Source organism: Neophocaena asiaeorientalis, unplaced genomic scaffold, assembly GCF_003031525.2.
Source record: "Neophocaena asiaeorientalis asiaeorientalis breed wild unplaced genomic scaffold, Neophocaena_asiaeorientalis_V1.1 scaffold150, whole genome shotgun sequence".
In the NCBI taxonomy this organism is placed as follows: domain Eukaryota; kingdom Metazoa; phylum Chordata; class Mammalia; order Artiodactyla; family Phocoenidae; genus Neophocaena; species Neophocaena asiaeorientalis.
The window spans coordinates 21130125-21147471 of NW_020176571.1; positions in this window are offsets into that span (position 1 = coordinate 21130125).

The window sequence follows — 17347 nt, forward strand, 5'->3', positions numbered from 1 at the left end:
GAACTAAGATCCCACATGCCTCTCGGCCAAAACACCAAAACATAAAACAGAAGCGATATTGTAATAAGTTCAATAAAGACTTTAAAAATGGTCCAAAAAAAAACAAGAGAGAGAGACTTTAAAAAATAAATAATTTTTTTTTAAATAAAAAGAATTCAGTGAAGCTGTAGGTGGGGTAAAACACATTACTTAATTCCTCACTAATCGTCTGACTCACAAACTCAAAAATGTCCCACCTTCCAATGAAAATCACGTTTGTCATCATGTAGCATCAGCAACTTCTTAAGAATCCAGGCACAAAGTCTTAGAGTTACCCTTTATTCTTTCCTCTACCTATTTCTTTCTTTTATCTCAAGAATGTCTCCTCTTTACCTTCTCCACTAGCCTTGCTCTGTTCTATATCGTTGCCTACTCACTGGTCTCCTCCCTTCCAGTCTCCCACACTCACCATCCTCAAAGCAAGCCAGGACAGTCTCCTTACAAGGTTGATCTGATCAAAACTTCAGACTTACAATGACACCCCCCTGTCTGCAGAAGAAAGTTCAAAGTCTTTAACCTGCTAGTGTGAATATTAGATATTGTGAACATCAGTCCATCTAAATGGATTTCCACTACCATGTCCTAGCATTCCACACTGACCATGACCTGGTCTCCTCCTTTGATATCCTTAGTTTCTACTCTTCCACTCCTCATATCCTCGTGGAAAGCCAGACTTCCCACATATAATCTGACAATTTTAGTCTCCATGCTTTTGAGTGTGATGGTCCCTCTGCCAGAAATTCCCCTTCCTCCTTTCCTTCTCCTGCTTCTACATGCCCAAGCTCCATTTCCCCAGTGAAGCTTCCCAGATACTGCCAGGGCAAAGTTCTCCTTCCTACTGAATCCCCATCTCCATATTCATGATGGAGAGTTCTGTGGATTTGCTCCCTAGCAATATACCTTAGTCATTTATATGGCCTGCTGTGAAATTTTGAATTTAAAAAAAATGCTGTGACTTGCCTGTAGGTTCAGGCTGGAAGAAGAGTAGATGATGATATAGGGAAGAAGGTAGAAGGACAATCTCATAGTCCTCCTCAACTGCTGTTGTGAGGTAGATCCCAGAGAGCCGTCCACTTTTCCCCCATGTCTAACAGCCTGAATGGGGTTAACTCCACCCCCCAACTCCGAGCATGGGTCCTCACTGGTCTAAACCAGGGCTTCTCAAACTTTAGTGTAAGAACCGTCTTAAAACAGCTCCCTGGGCCCTGTCCCATGAGATTTTTGACTTAGCAGGTCTAGAGTGGGGCTTACTAGCATTTCTGAAGGGGGTGGTTTTGTGTGGGCAAGGGTTGGGGGAGTTGGGGGTGAAACAGACCTTGGTTAGTGGGAACGCTTTGCTGAGAAAATGACTTGTTTTTCATTTTTATTTTGAAATAATCTCAAACTTACAAAAAAGTTACAAGAGAGTAACTTTTTACAAAGAGTACATCACTTTGACCCAAATTCATCAGTTTTTATAATTTGCTATGTTTGTTTCATCATTGTCTTTCTCTACGAACACACACATACACACATACAATTTATGTTTAGAACCATCTGACTATAGGTTGCATAATCATGCCCCTTTACCTAATACTTTGTGTATTCCTAAGAACAAAGATATTCTCTTCTATATCCATAGTACAGCTATCCAGCTCGGAAAATTTAACATTGATCTAAAACTTTAATCTACTGTCCATATTCCAATGTTGTCAATTGTCCAAATAGTATCCTTTATAGCATTTTTTTCCTCCAGGACAGAATCCCATCCAGGATCACATATGGCATTTAGTTGTCATATCTCTTCAGTCTCTTTTGATCTGTACCAATTCCTCAGCCATCCTCTGTCTTTAATGACATTGATGTTTTTGAAGAATCGAGCCATTTACTTATAGGATAGTCCTCAATTTGGGTTTGTCTTGCATTTCTTCATAATTAGATTAGGTTAAGCATTTCCAGCTAGAATAATACACAAGTGGTGAACTGTACTTCCCCAGGTAACCTTGACTTCAGGCACACAGTGTCCATCTGCCCCCTCATTTATGACATTAGTTTTGATCACTGTCAAAGTGTTGTCTAGTGGAGAAGAGTTTAGCAGTAATCCCAAACCAGCTGTCTTTTCAATGTTTGTTCCACAAGAAACACTCTCTTAGCTTGAGAAAACTCCAGAAATGTAGGCCAATCTCAAAGGAGCAGCAAGTCTGATTTTCCTGCCAAAAATGGTGTCCAACCCATCTCCTGACCTTTGACCTCTCTGTTTCCAAAGCTGGAGTTTGACATCAGTCTACCGTGTTTCCCTACTTGCCGGGGACAAATACCAAGCTCCCCCAGTGGTGCCTTCGAAGTTCTTCCCACTAAACTAGATATGAGAGCCAATCATCCCTTCCACACCCTCTCCCCTAACACACGCACACGCGCGCGCACACACACACACACACACACACGGGTCTTGCCCATGCACTGGGGGTGAGGTAAGACTCACAACACAGCAGCAGCTCACTCCAAAGCACTTCAAAACCATGTCTCATCTCCAACAGCCCAACTCAAATGTTTCCCTTCATGATTTGCATCTATTCAGTGCCTCCACTGAAACGCACAATCTAACATCCTATTAAAATATTCTTCGAATCTATCTGATAGTCACAAGTCTTAGAGCTATTTACACTATCTGCTCTTAAATTACTCGAATATTTCAATTCTTGCTTACTTCAATTTGCAACGATTCTTCCCCAAATATAATTTCATGTTCTCAGCTAGATATCAGGACAATATTCATCAATCATAACTATACCAGAATACTTAATACAAGCATTACATAGACCTGGTTTAAATTACTAACTCACTAATTTACCCTCTGCCAATCTTTATGCAAATATTCAACCTCTGATGCCTCATTTTCCTTATCTGTAAAATGAGGACAATAGTACCTACCTCCTAAGGGCCTTGTGAGATTTAAATTAGAAAACACACTTGAAGGGTTTGGCACAGTACCTGGCACAAAGTAAGTGCTCAATCATGTTAGCTATTTTTATGATTGTCATTACTTGATAGAAAAGCAATATTAAAGGTCATAAGAAAACCAAGCATCAGAGATGCTGTGACCTGTGCAAGAGGACACATTAGTGACTGAGCCAGCACCAGACCTGTCTCCAGAGTCTGAGCCGTAGCTCCTTCATTTACACTTCAGTCCCTTCAGTAAACAGTCGTAAATGCCTGATAACCCCTTTCAGGGATATTGGAATTTTTTTAATTTCTGTAAAAGAAAGAAATCTAATTTTTAACAGGGAAATGTCAGGCATAATAAAGAAAAGAAAACAAGTTTTGAGACAAAAGAAACAAAAGTGGCTAAATTCCCAACCTGGTGCTGTAAAACCATCCCAAAGTGCCCCGTGGGAACTCTGCCTTCCACAAGCTGACAGTTTTTATCTCTTCACGGAAGGGGGCAGATAAAACCCACGGAGAAAACTGCCATCTAACACCAGAGAAAACTGTCAGGCTTGCGGTCCCTGGCATGATAACAGGGAAGACGTAATGCAGAACTTTGACTATCCTTCACCTCTTACAGACTTCCGGTACCATAAAAAGTGCAGCTGGGGCAGTTAAGGTCCTACAATGCAAACCAAGAGCAATTTCTCAGCTTATAATTCCATTTCCCAGATCCCCGGGGATTTCTGGGTTGCTCTTAAAGGCTTACTTCAGGAATATTAACCTTGTCTTAATGAATGGAAACAGGCTACTAAGGCCAAACTCATCAACTGGTAAATGCCAATGAGAATGAAAGATCTGGATCTGAGAACAAGTTTGGTAGAGGGGTAAGAGATGGAGGAAAGTAATATATACTAATAACATATATCTGAGTCCCTGTGCTGAGCACTTTTCATATATCGATATTATCTGAGAACCTCCAGGAGGTAATTGATATTATCAATCCCATTTAACAGCTGAAGAAACTTGAGTCTTAGAGAGGTTAAGGAACCTACCCAAGGTCACCCAAGTAATGAGATACATGGGAGAAAGGAAAAAAATAGCACCATAACTCAGAAAAGGGCAAAAACAGGGAGAATAAACCCAACGAGAACTTCCTGAAGTCTTTTATCTGACCTCTTGACCCTTCCCCAAATTTGCCTTGGTTTCCTCTCATTTGTGTACATGGTATGAATTGTTGTACAGTTGTCTCTCAGTATCTGTAGGGGATTGGTTCCTGGAGCCACCTTGGATGCCAAAATCCCCCGAGCATATAAAATGGTTGGTACAGTCGGCCCTCCCTATCCATGGGCTTTGCATCTGAGGATTCGACCAACACCCAGGCACTCACACATCCATGTAAAGTTGTACCATGTTGGCATACCATGGTTGGCTGAAAATTTTAGTTTAGTTCTAGGATATCACATGATATCTTAGGGTGAAAATAAATTCAGGGGAATATGTGGTTTTTCAATATAAAAACTCAAAAATGGAATTAACCTTTAAAATTCTATGAGTAAGGGCTTTCTTAGCTTAGAAATACATATGCATTAATATAAAAACATAAAGCAAAATATCAAGTAGATTTGATTCCTATAGCTATACATTTTTATGTCAAAATTCTAATAAACAGAACTTAAAAGAAAACAACCAAATGGGTAAACTATGTGCAACAAATCTTATAGGCAAAGGGTTGGGTGTAAGCAAGAATAAAAGTAATATAATAGTGAAATATCATTTCGCATATATCAGACTAGCAAAAAAATTTTTTTATTATAATAACCAATGCTGAGAGTGAGACAGCCAATCTCATATCTGTACAACCATTTTAAACAACAATATGGATCTATGGAGTATATCCTAAGGAAAAATCCTATATATGAAAAATACTCAAAATTATGTTTGTCATAGTATTAATAATAATAATAAACACTGGAAACAAAGCAAATATTGAAAAATAGCAAATTAATGATGTAAAAAGGAGTAGCTAACATGATATGTACAAATGATTCTTATTAAGACTATGTAATAATATATAAAAAGATTTATATCATGACTTAAAAGTAGGATAAAAGTTCTGTAATGAGTTTGGTCACTAAAATATCAGGGAAAAACAACATACTAGAAAAAAAGATTTGTATGATAAAACTATGGCTAATTTTCTCTACTTTCCTAATGTTTTAGAGAGTTTATATTATTTTTAAATGACAAAAAAACACAGCAATAAGTGACATTTGGTTTTAAACGGGAAAACTTCTAAAGAAGAAACTATGAGAAAGATTTTTCAAAGTCTCAGTTGACATAGTAGAGTGAAAACAGCAGGAGAAATTGGAACCAACAGATTCAGTCATGCAGAAGACATGCTTAGGAAACTGCCTTTTGATTCTGGTGTTTTGATTAATCTTTTCTTATTAATGCATATTTTTAAGAAGTATTTATCACAGTCTTTACAGTGAAATTACAAGCAGAGGACATACAGCTTCACAGCATTTCAGTAATTCAGTTTAGGCTGGCCCAGTGTCTCCTGGCATCTTTCAGAACATCTCAGTAGACAAAGATGCTAAGTGGAAATTCAAGAAGCCTGTAGAATTCGAATCCACCCTTCCTGGCAAAAAACAGATTTAAGACTGGAATGTAGTTCTCCATGACAACCTTATCAGTGTTTGGGGTCTGGTTATTTCTGGGTACCATGTTCCAGGAAAGTGTTGCAACTAAACCTGTTACCATTTTTGCCTCGGGCTAAGCAAGGATTTGGCCATGCTCACCATTACAATCTCTGCTTATCAAACTGGAGCAGGCTTGATATTGAATAAGCCTTGCAATAAGTGACATAAAAATATTGATAGAGAGGTAAAATTCTAAACTCTTTTCAGTAAGAGATTTTGATGGATATTCAAATACATGGGCCAAAACTCAGCTCCCCAAAACTCTCCCAAATCAGATTGCATCTACTCTTAAGAATGCCTAAAGGCTCCTGTATAAATTGAATCCAGTATTTTTCCTATTGAAGTAGGTTTACACTAGAAAAAAAATTTCCTTCAAATACTGCAACCATCACAGCTGCTTCACACAGACTTTCATTTCCCTGAATGGATGGACACCTGCCTCAGACGTCATTTCCTACCCATGTTTGTGTGGGACTAAGATAACATAACACCAGGTTTTGAATACGTACTCACTTCCTCGTAGTCTGTCTTTTCATAGTAGAATTTCTGAGAGAAGATGTAAATGGCAGTGGGTGGAACTAGAGGATGGGCAGGGAACCTGGTAGAACCTTTAAGAAAACTTGATAGCAGCATCTGTTCTGTTTGCTTCTGACGAACATGCAATTTCTTCATTCCCACAGCATTTGGAATACTCTCCCCTAGAGTCATTCCATAATGGTCCATGTCTCTGATATTAAGATTTCTTAACATATGCCATCTCCCCCAACATGGGCATACACAACACCATATAAAGTTGCATGATATTGGTTTTTTGGCAGCTACATTACAAATCTACATTAACTTTACTTTGCATCCTTAGAGTTTAAAAATCATTTGTTTTCTAAACAGAAATAGAGTCACAGATGTAGAAAACAAACTTATTGTTACCAGGGAGGACGGGGGCGAGGGATAAATTGGGAGATTGGGATTGACATACACACAACTATATATAAAATAAATAACTAATAAGGACCTACTGTATAGCACAGGGAACTCTACTCAATACTCTGTAATGACCTATATGGAAAAAGAATCTAAAAAAGAGTGGTTATATGTACACGTATAACAGAATCACTTTGCTGTACAGCAGAAATTAACACAACATTGTAAATCACCTATACCCCAATAATATAAACTTTTTTAAAAAGGGAAAAGAAATCACTTGTTTTTAGTCATTAGTATTTTCTTCCAGCTTAATGTTTGTCTACCTTTTTTTCACAGATTTTCTTACTGTTGGCGTATTCTTGGACCAAAAGACAGGGATATGGAAAGAGAGGAGAGGGCTCATTCTGTCTGCTCTCACGACTGCTGCAACACAGCCCACCAAGCCACATGGCATCATACATCAGGCACTATGCATGTTTATTCCTGATACAGCTTTTGACCTTTCCCAAGAGTCCTGTTAAAGTTTGCGTCAGGTTAGATGCTTTCGGGTTGCTCCACTTCTGTATATCCATCCACTCCTTCCACTAACCTGATGGAAGTCTCAGCCTTCTTTTTTTTCCCAAACTGAGTCTCCCTGTGTTCTTTTCCTCCATGGCCAGGTCAATTTGCACACAGGCTTTGGAAACATAAAACTGTGTGTCATTCACCTGACAATGTTCTTATAAAGCAAACAGACATAAACGTTTTAGATGCTTTAAATGTAACAGTTTATTCAAAGTTAATGGGACATACTGGCAGTCATTTTACTCATTCAGCAAATACTCACGGAGCACCTACTGTGTGCCAGTACCTATGCTCCGTGGTAGTTATACAAGAGTGATAAGAAATTGTTTCTGCCCTCAAGGAGTCTGATCTAAATATCCTTTAGAAAATGCCAACTTATTTTCGTAAGTCGTGTAAAATTGGATAGGCATTAAAGAAAAAAATTGATATTAAATATTTTATGAATTATACAGTCCAGTTCCATCTTGCTTGAAGATTGAGTTCTAAAATCAGAATTAATTTGAAAATTGAATAAAGTGAAAAAAAAATTACCCTTTAAGCATTTGAATCTCTTCAAGAACTGTCATGAGCTCACACTCCCAAAGGTCCGATGCTGCTGAAACAGAGGAGAACAATTCCCCTCTCCTGCTATCCCCAGGAGCTACACAAAGCGAGAGGCAGCAAAATCTCCTCCACCACTAAAATTGTTATTTTCCTCTTTTTTTTCTGAACAAAATATTAAAGTCTAAATTAAATTTGGCTATATTTCAACATCACGATAAGGATTAAACTCCTGAATATGAAGTGTACAGTATGGGGGAATACCTTCAATAACTATGTAATATCTTTGTATGGTGACATATGGTAACTAGACTCATCATGGTGATCAGTTTGAAGTGTATAGAAATGTAGAATCACTATGTTGTGTAACAGAAACTAACATAGTTTTGTAAGTCAATTATATTTCAAAAACGAACACATTCATAGAAATAGAGATCAGAGTCGTGGCTACCAGAGGTGGGAGTGAGGTGTAGGGGGGACTGGATGAAGGCAAACTTCCAGTTATGGGATAAATAAGTACCAGGGATGTAAAGTACAACATGATAAATATAACTAGCACTGATGTATGTTATATATAAAAGTTGTTAAGAGAGTAATTTCTGAGCATTCTCAACACAACCACCACCAATATTTTTTTTCTATTTCTTTAATTTTGTGCCATATGAGATGATGGATGTTCACTAAAGTTACTGTGATAATCACTTCATGATGAAGGTAAATCAAATCATTATGCTGTACACCTGAAATGTGTACTGTATGCCAATTATATCTCAATAAAACTGGAAGAAAAAACGATTAAGCTCCTGCAATTTTTGGATGGACACTTTCCTCTGATAGGGATGTATTGTTGTGTATGCTATTAAGAAAGCATCTGGTGGGGAATGAGAATTTAGAAAACTGGTGCTCTGACGGGAAAAAAAAAAAATGAAACCGTATACTATCACCCATGAACAATAAGTATATAATGACACATGTCCTTCTCATTCTCATCTCATTATAGTATCATATTAGAATCTTTTTCTTTATTAATCCTAATAACAGAAACTGTACCTAATTTTTAAAGTACTATACAAATAAATCATGCTTATAGTAGTAAAATAGAAAATAAGATTAATAGAAAAAGATAGTCCTAGTCAAACCATTTGGAAACTAGCGTTTCTCACTAAACAATAAATCATTATCATACTTCCATTAGGAGTAAATTTTTATTTGACTTGTTTCTCAAATGCTTATTTCAATTATTAAAAAAATTGAATTTACCTACAGTTTATCATACTAAGTGAAGTAAGTCAGAAAGAGAAAGACGAATACCATATGATGTCACTTATATGTGGAATCTAAAATATGGCACAAATGAAGTTATATACAAAACAGAAAGACTCACAGACAGAAAACAAACTTACGGTTACCAAAGGGGAAAGGGGGTTGGGAAGGGATAAATTAGGAGTTTGGGATTAACATATACAAACCACTATATATAAAATAGATAAATAACAAGGCCTTACTGTATAGCACAGGGAACTATATTCAATATCCTGTAGTAAGCCATAATGGGAAAGAATATGAAAAAGAATATATATGTGTAAAACTGAATCACTTTGCTATACACCAGAAACTGACACAACATTTTAAATCAATTATACAGTCAAGAAAAATCAACACCCATTTATGATAAAAACTCTCCAGAAAGTGAGCATAGAGGGAAACTACTCCAACATAATAAAGGCCATATATAACAAACCCACAGCAAACACTATTCTCAGTGGTGAAAATCAGGAACAAGACAAGGTTGCCCACTCTCACCACTATTTTTTTTTTTTTTTGCGGCACGCGGGCCTCTCACTGTTGTGGCCTCTCCCGCTGCGGAGCACAGGCTCCGGACGCGCAGGCCCAGCGGCCACGGCCCACCGGCCCAGCCGCTCCGTGGCATGTGGGATCCTTCCGGACCGGGGCACGAAGCCGTGTCCCCTGCATCGGCAGGCGGACTCTCAACCACTGCGCCACCAGGGAAGCCCCTCACCACTATTATACAACATGGTTTTGGAAGCCCTAGCCACAGCAATCAGAGGAGGAAAAGAAATAAAAGGAATCCAAATCAGAAAAGAAGAAGTAAAACTGTCACTGTTTGCAGATGACATGATAATATACATAGAAAATCCTAAAGATGCCTCTAGAAAACTACTAGAGCTAATAAATGAATTTAGTAAAGTTGCAGAATACAAAACTAATACACAGAAATCTCTTGCAATCCTATACACTAACAACAAAAAATCAGAAACAGAAATTAAGGAAACAGTCCCATTTTCTATTGCAACAAAAAGAATAAAATACCTAGGAATAAACCTACCTAAGGAGGCAAAAGACCTGTATGCAGAAAACTATAAGACACTGATGAAACAAATCAAAGATGACACAAACCATATGGCGAGATATACCATGTTCTTGGATTGGAAGAATCAATATTGTGAAAATGACTATACTACCCAAAGCAATCAACATATTCAATGCAATTCCTATCAAACTGCCAATGGCATTTTTCACAGAACTAGAACAAAAAATTTTACAATTTGTGTGGAAACACAAAAGACCCCGAATAGCCAAAGCAATCTTGAGAAAGAAAAATGGAGCTGGAGGAATTAGGCTCCCAGACTTCAGAATATACTCCAAAACTACAGTAATCAAGACAATATGGTGGTGGCACAGAAACAGAAAAACAGACCAATGCAACAGGATAGAAAGCCCAGAGATAAACCCACGCACCTATGGTCACCTAATTTTTTTTTTGCTGTACGCGGGCCTCTCACTGTTGTGACCTCTCCCGTTGCGGAGCACAGGCTCCGGACGCGCAGGCTCAGCGGCCAAGGCTCACGAGCCTAGCCGCTCCGCGGCATGTGGGATCGTCCCAGACCGGGGCACGAACCCGCGTCCCCTCCATCAGCAGGCGGACTCTCAACCACTGCGCCACGAGGGAAGCCCTGGTCACCTAATTTTTGACAAAAGAGGCAAAAATATACAATAGAGAAAAGACAGCCTCTTCAATAAATGGTGCTGGGAAAACTGGACAGCTACATGTAGAAAAATGAAATTAGAATACTCCCTAACACCATACACAAAAATAAACTCAAAATGGATTACAGACGTAAATGTAAGGCCAGACACTGTAAAACTATAGGAGGAAAACATAGACAGAACACTCTCTGACATAAATCGCAGCAAGTTCTTTTTTGACCCACCTCCTAGAGTAATGAAAATAAAAACAAAAATAAACAAACGGGACCTAATGAAACAAAAGCTTTTGCACAGCAAAGGAAACCATAATCAAGACGAAAAGACGACCCTCAGAATGGGAGAAAATATTTGCAAACAAAGCAACTGACAAAGGATTAATCTCTAAAATCTACAAACAGCTCATGCAGCTCAACATCAAAAAAACAAACAACCCAATCAACAAATGAGTAGAAGACCTAAATAGACATTTCTCCAAAGAAGATATACAGATGGTCAAAATGCACATGAAAAGATGCTCAACATCACTAATTATTAGAGAAATGCAAATCAGAAGTACAATGAGGTATCACCTCACACCGGTCAGAATGGCCATCATCGAAATATCTACAAACAACCAGTGCTGAGGAGGGTGTGGAGAAAAGGGAACCCTCTTGCACTGTTGATGGGAATGTAAATTATACAGCCACTATGGAGAACAGTATGGAGGTTCCTCAAAAAACTAATAATAGAACCACCATATGACCCAGCAATCCCACTACTAGGCATATACCCTGAGAAAACCATAATTCAAAAAGACACATGCACCCCAATGTTCATTGCAGCACTATTTACAATAGCCAGGACATGGAAGCAGCCTAGATGTCCATCAACAGAAGAATGGAGAAAGAAGATGTGGTACATATATCCAATGGAATGTTGCTCAGCCATGAAAAGGAATATAATTGAGTCATTTGTAGAGATGTGGATGGACCTGGAGACTGTCATACAGAGTGAAGTAAGTCAGAAAGAGAAAAACAAATATTGTATATTAACACATATATGTGGAATCTAGAAAAAATGCTATAGATGACCTTAATTGCCAAGCAGAAATAAAGACACAGACGTAAAGGACAAAAGTATGGATACTAAGCGGGAAAGGGGTGGGTGGGAGGAATTGGGAGATTGGGACTGACACATATACACTATTGATACTATGTATAAAATGGACAACTGATGGGAACATATTGTATACCACAGGGAACTCTACTTAATACACTGTAGTGTCCTAAATGGAGGAGATACATGTATATGTATGGCTGAGTCATTCGGCCATGCAGTGGGAGCTGACACAGCATTGCAAAGCAATTATACTCCAATGAAAATTAATTTAAAAAAATTATACTCTAATAAAAAAATTTAATTTAAAGATGGCACAATCTATACAAATACTTCCCAATTTTAGAAAATTAGTTATCATTATTAGCAATTAAAATTTCTTGATAAACTATTATATGCATGAAATTGTTACCTTCACTATCAGCAATACCTTTATAAAAGTATTTTTTGCTTTGATATTTTAAATGAGTAACAGGTCCCACATTCATTTTGCAACTATTAAACAGATACATTTTATTTCCCCCCCTAAAATCAGGTTTCAGTGCAGCCTTCGTCTCAGAGACCAAGCCCTGGAGCTTTATGGTACTAGGCCTAGGATGGCCTGTTTTGGATTTGTTGATCAAGACAATAAGTTAGAAATTCAGACTGGTGAAGAAGGAATTTACTAAATTTTTTATCTCCCTTTCAACAAAGAGCACCTGCCACAGAGTAGGGAAAATGTCTTTGGTGCCATTAATGGACTGAGTTGTGAGGATAAGGAGGAAGGTACGAGAATGTGATAGAGGAGAAACAGAGAGATGCAGTATTTTATAGACTCTAAGAGAACATTGATTGTAAGATGCACCATTATACCATCAAGAAAGAAAAAATTCTGCTAATTTAACTAGGACATGATACGAGTTCTAAGACCCAGTTTCAAAGATGCATATGAAGGGGGTGGAGAATGTTTCTTAGAATGCATGAAGTATGGTAAAAAAAAAAAAAAAAAGACAAGAAAGGAGGCAAGGGATGTGGGGCGAGATGCTCTGATCTCCTCACTCTGGGGCTTTAGAGACAGGAGGATGGAGGGCTCCTAGGCTAGTTTGAGGGCAGTGCTGAGGGCAGAGAAGGGGTCTTGCCCTGCTTCCAGTTAGACTTCCAAAAGCAGGTTGCCTCTCAGGCAATTCCCACACTAACCAGGGAGGCAGAACGCCACATCAGAGAGTGAGTGAGTCAGTGTAATTGTGCAGAGAGGGAAGCTTGATAGCGGATCCCCAAAGGTTGCCTTCACTCCCATGTGGTAGAGGTGGGAACCAAGGTGCTCATCCGAGAGTTAGAATGTGAAGTGACATGAACTGAGACCCAGTGGGGCTGCCACAGGGCCAATGCAGCACACCCTTCCCCACTCTGGTGAAGGGCTAGATAATCCATAATCAACCAGGCCAGTGGCCAGATAGGAGACAGGGCAGAAACTCAGAGGAGAGCATAGCGAGCAAGGTAAGGCCAAGTCAGTGAAAGAGAATTACTGGGCTCAGATCAATCTCAGTGACCAGACCATGAGTGACACCAGCTTAGAACTCAGCCAAGAATGTCAGTAGAGTGAGCAGCAGCCTGGGAGACAGAGACGTTGCCACAGAGAAGAGAGAAGCCAGAGCACAGGGCAGGGACACCATTCCCCCACGACCACAAGGTCACAAAACCACATCCCGCCAGGTGAAATCCAAAAGACCAAACATTTCACCCCAAAGAGATTAGATATTTACCTAAAGAGATTGCTTAAATTTATGTAACTAGATCAACACTTAGAGCAGACCAAAGTCAGTTCTTTTCCGGTCACCCAGCTGGTGGGGCCTTCATGAGGATCAGATCCATTTTAGACAATGCAGTTTTAGTTTTCTTTCTAGTTTTATTGAGATATAATTGACATATAACTTTGCATACGTTTGTGGTATACAAATTGTTGATTTGATACAGTGAAGTTTTAGACAAACGAAGGAACCACATTTCCTCTGCTCCTCTGACTTGCAGAGTAAGTATGTGACCCAAAAAGTATGACTTCTTATTATTCAATATATGGTATTTGATTATGTCAAACTCTGCTGTTTCTAAGAGTATACAGAGAAATAAAGAATATTCTCCATGAACCTTCCTTGCAGTCTCCAGCCAGAAGAAATCCCTCCTCATTCTAAATTTTCATAGCACATTCATTCTTGAAATGTGGCTGCTAGACCATCAGCATCAGTGTCACTGGGAATTTGTTAGAAATGCAAATCATTGGGCCCCATCCCAGACCCAGTATATGAGAAACTCTGAGGGAGTGGGGCCCAGCAATATGTATATTAACAAATCATTTAACAAGGATTCAGATGCTTGATAAAATTTGAAAACCATGGTCATAACACTTTGTGCTTCCTTTATGAGATCTATTACATTCCGGCATTACTGTTTTAGTTTTACTGCTCTTGGTGCCCAGGTTTGAATATTCTATATCATTGGATATTAATATACATTAATCATCCTTTTCGCAGTCATCTATAGCAGGGGTCCCCAACCCCCTGTTAGGAACTGGGCTGCACAGCAGGAGGTGAGTGGCAGGAAAGCAAGCGAAGCTTCATCTGTATTTACAGCCACTCCCCATCGCTCGCATTGTCACCTGAGCTCCGCCTCCTGTCAGATCAGCGGCGGCATTAGATTCTCATAGGAGCGGGAACCCTGCTGTGAACTGCGCATGCGAGGGATCTAGGTTGTGCGCTCCTTATGAGAATCTAAAGCCTGATGATCTGAGGGGGAGCTGAGGCGGTGATGCTAGCGCTGGGGAGCGGCTGCAAATACAGATTATCACTAGCAGAGAGGTCTGACTGCACAGAGACCACAATAAATCAATTGTACGCAGACTCATATCAAAACCGTATCAGTGAGTGGCAAGTGAAAACAAGCTCAGGGCTCCCACTGATTCTGCATGATGGTGAGTTGTATAATTATTTCATTATATATTACGATGTAATAATAATAGAAAAGTGCACAATAAATGCAATGCGCTTGAATCGTCCCGAAACCATCCGCCTCCCCCCACCCCAGGGTCCGTGGAAAAATTGTCTTCCACGAAACCGGTCCCTGGTGCCAAAAAGGTTGGGGACCGCTGATCTATAGACCCCTGAGTCATCTTTCTCAATTCCTTGCAGATTTACCTCCTGGCTCACTATTACTGTTGCCAACACTTCAATCATAGCTCACAATACTTTCAGCATCTATATAAATGATCTTTCTCGCATCCTGGTCTCTAACTTAATCAACCCCAATTTTTCCTCTCTGCTTCAGCTGCTCACTCTATGAGCATGTCATCGATCCTATGGTTACCAATAATTACAAACCATAACATCAGTCTCAAGCAGCTTACTTTCTTACTACCATCTGCTTCGCGTCTTTCTAACTACAGTAACTCCAACATCTTTCAGCCTGCTGAAATCCCACTGATCCACCACTATTACATGGGAAGCCGCTTCTCACAGGCCCTATTTTCCTTCCTTACTCAGCTGGATTAGAGTCCATCGTCATCATCACGCACAACTATTTCAACTCTCTTTGTCCTCTCTCTTTGTATTATTCACCTAGACAACTCCTACTCTGGCTAAATCCAATATCCAGCTTGCTGCACACCTGCACCGCGAACTAATATTACTAGAGAAAAATGTAAACCTACACTCATCAGTCCCATTCTAATGAGGTCCCATTCTACCGGACCTCAAGGGAGTGTGGCAGTCATAACACATTCACTTAATCCAGTCCCTCTCCCACTCCTCTAGATGACTGCTCACACCTTCTCCTCCCTCCTCAAATGCCGCAGCTACTCCCCAGTTCTAACTCTCATCCTGCTGATAGCGTATTTCCTAGTTCACTGAGGAAATCGAAGCAAATGAAACAGAACTTCCACAAGCACCTGACAAGGCACCTCTGCCATTTCCTGCGCCCTCTACTCTGTTGTTATGAACTCACCCGGACTCCAGCTAATCCCCTTACAGAAAATCTCCTGTGCATAGTTGCTGTCTCCAATTTGTCTCCTCCCATTCTCTTTTGAACTTTTTGGCTTTGCCCCCATGAATCCACTGAAACTACTCTTGTCAACAACACCTGTGACCTCCATGATCCTAAATCAATGGTCCTCTGTCTTCATCTTACTTGTCCTATCATCAGCATTTTATGCAGTGGTTGACTCCCTCTTCTTTGATACATTTTCTTCAGTTGGCTTCGAGGATACCAACCACCCTCTCTTGGTTTTCCTTGTACTTCACTGACTACTTTCTCACTCTTCTTTGCTGGTGCCTCAGTATATCCCCAGCGTTTAAACAAAGGCGTGCCCCAGCGCTTCGACATTGGACCTCTTCTCTTCTGAGTCTACCTTCACTCACAAGTTTACCACTCCAACTTTAATTCCAATGTCTATATCTAACTGCCTAGACATTTATACTTGTTTGTCTAATAGACAACTTTCAGTCCTACCAGTCAGCAGCATTTGAAACAAGACGGCTCTGTCTGCTGTGTGAAGAAAAGATTCAAGGAGAGCAAGAAACGATGCAGGGACACTAGTGAGAAAGTTTAACGTAGTAGCCCAGGTGAAAAGTAATATTGATGCAAACTCTAGTGGGGGTGGTAGAGATGAAGAGAAGTGGACTTATTTAAAATTACCTGAAAGTTTGAATCGAAAGACGTGAGGATGGATTGGATGGAGGTGGGGAGAAATCAAAAAATTTTTGTAAAAAGACACTATCTCCTCATGTTCACAGTCATCACAAACTGTCAGAAAAATGAACCAAATTGTCCTGTGGGAAGCTGTGTCATAAGGGTATTAGAATGGTATTATCTTTCTAAGACAAGTCATTTCTTAACAATCTCTTTTTTTCTTGTTCTTGTTTTTTTTCTTCCAGTTTTATTGATATTATAATTGACATACAGCACTATATAAATTTAAGGTGTACAGCATAGTGATTTGACTTACATATATCATGAAATGATGATTACGATAATTTTAGTGAACATCCGTTATCTCATATAGATACAAAATTAAAGAAAGAGAAAAAACTTTTTCCTTGTGACAAGAACTCTTAGGATTTACTCTTAACAACTTTCATTTATAATGTACACAAGTGTTACTTATCTTTGTCATGCTGTACATTACATCACTAGTACTTATTTAACCTGAAACTGGAAGTTTGTACCTTTTGACCACCTTTATCCAGTTCGCCCTCCCCCCAACACCTGCCTCTGGTAACCACAGATCTGATCTCTTTTTCTGTGAATTTGTTTTCTTCGTTTGTTTGCTTTTGTCTGTTTTTGAACTATAATTGACCAACAACACTATGTTAATTCCTGGTACACAACATAGCGATTCAATATTTCTATACATTTCAAAATGATCACCATGATAAGTCTAGTTACAGTATGTCACTATACAAAGATATTACATAGTTATTGACTATATTCCCACACTGTATATTTCATACCTGTGACTCATTTATTTTCCAACTGGAACTTTGTACCTCTTAATCTCACTCACCTATTTCTTTCCTCTCCCAACTGCCTTCCCCTCTGGC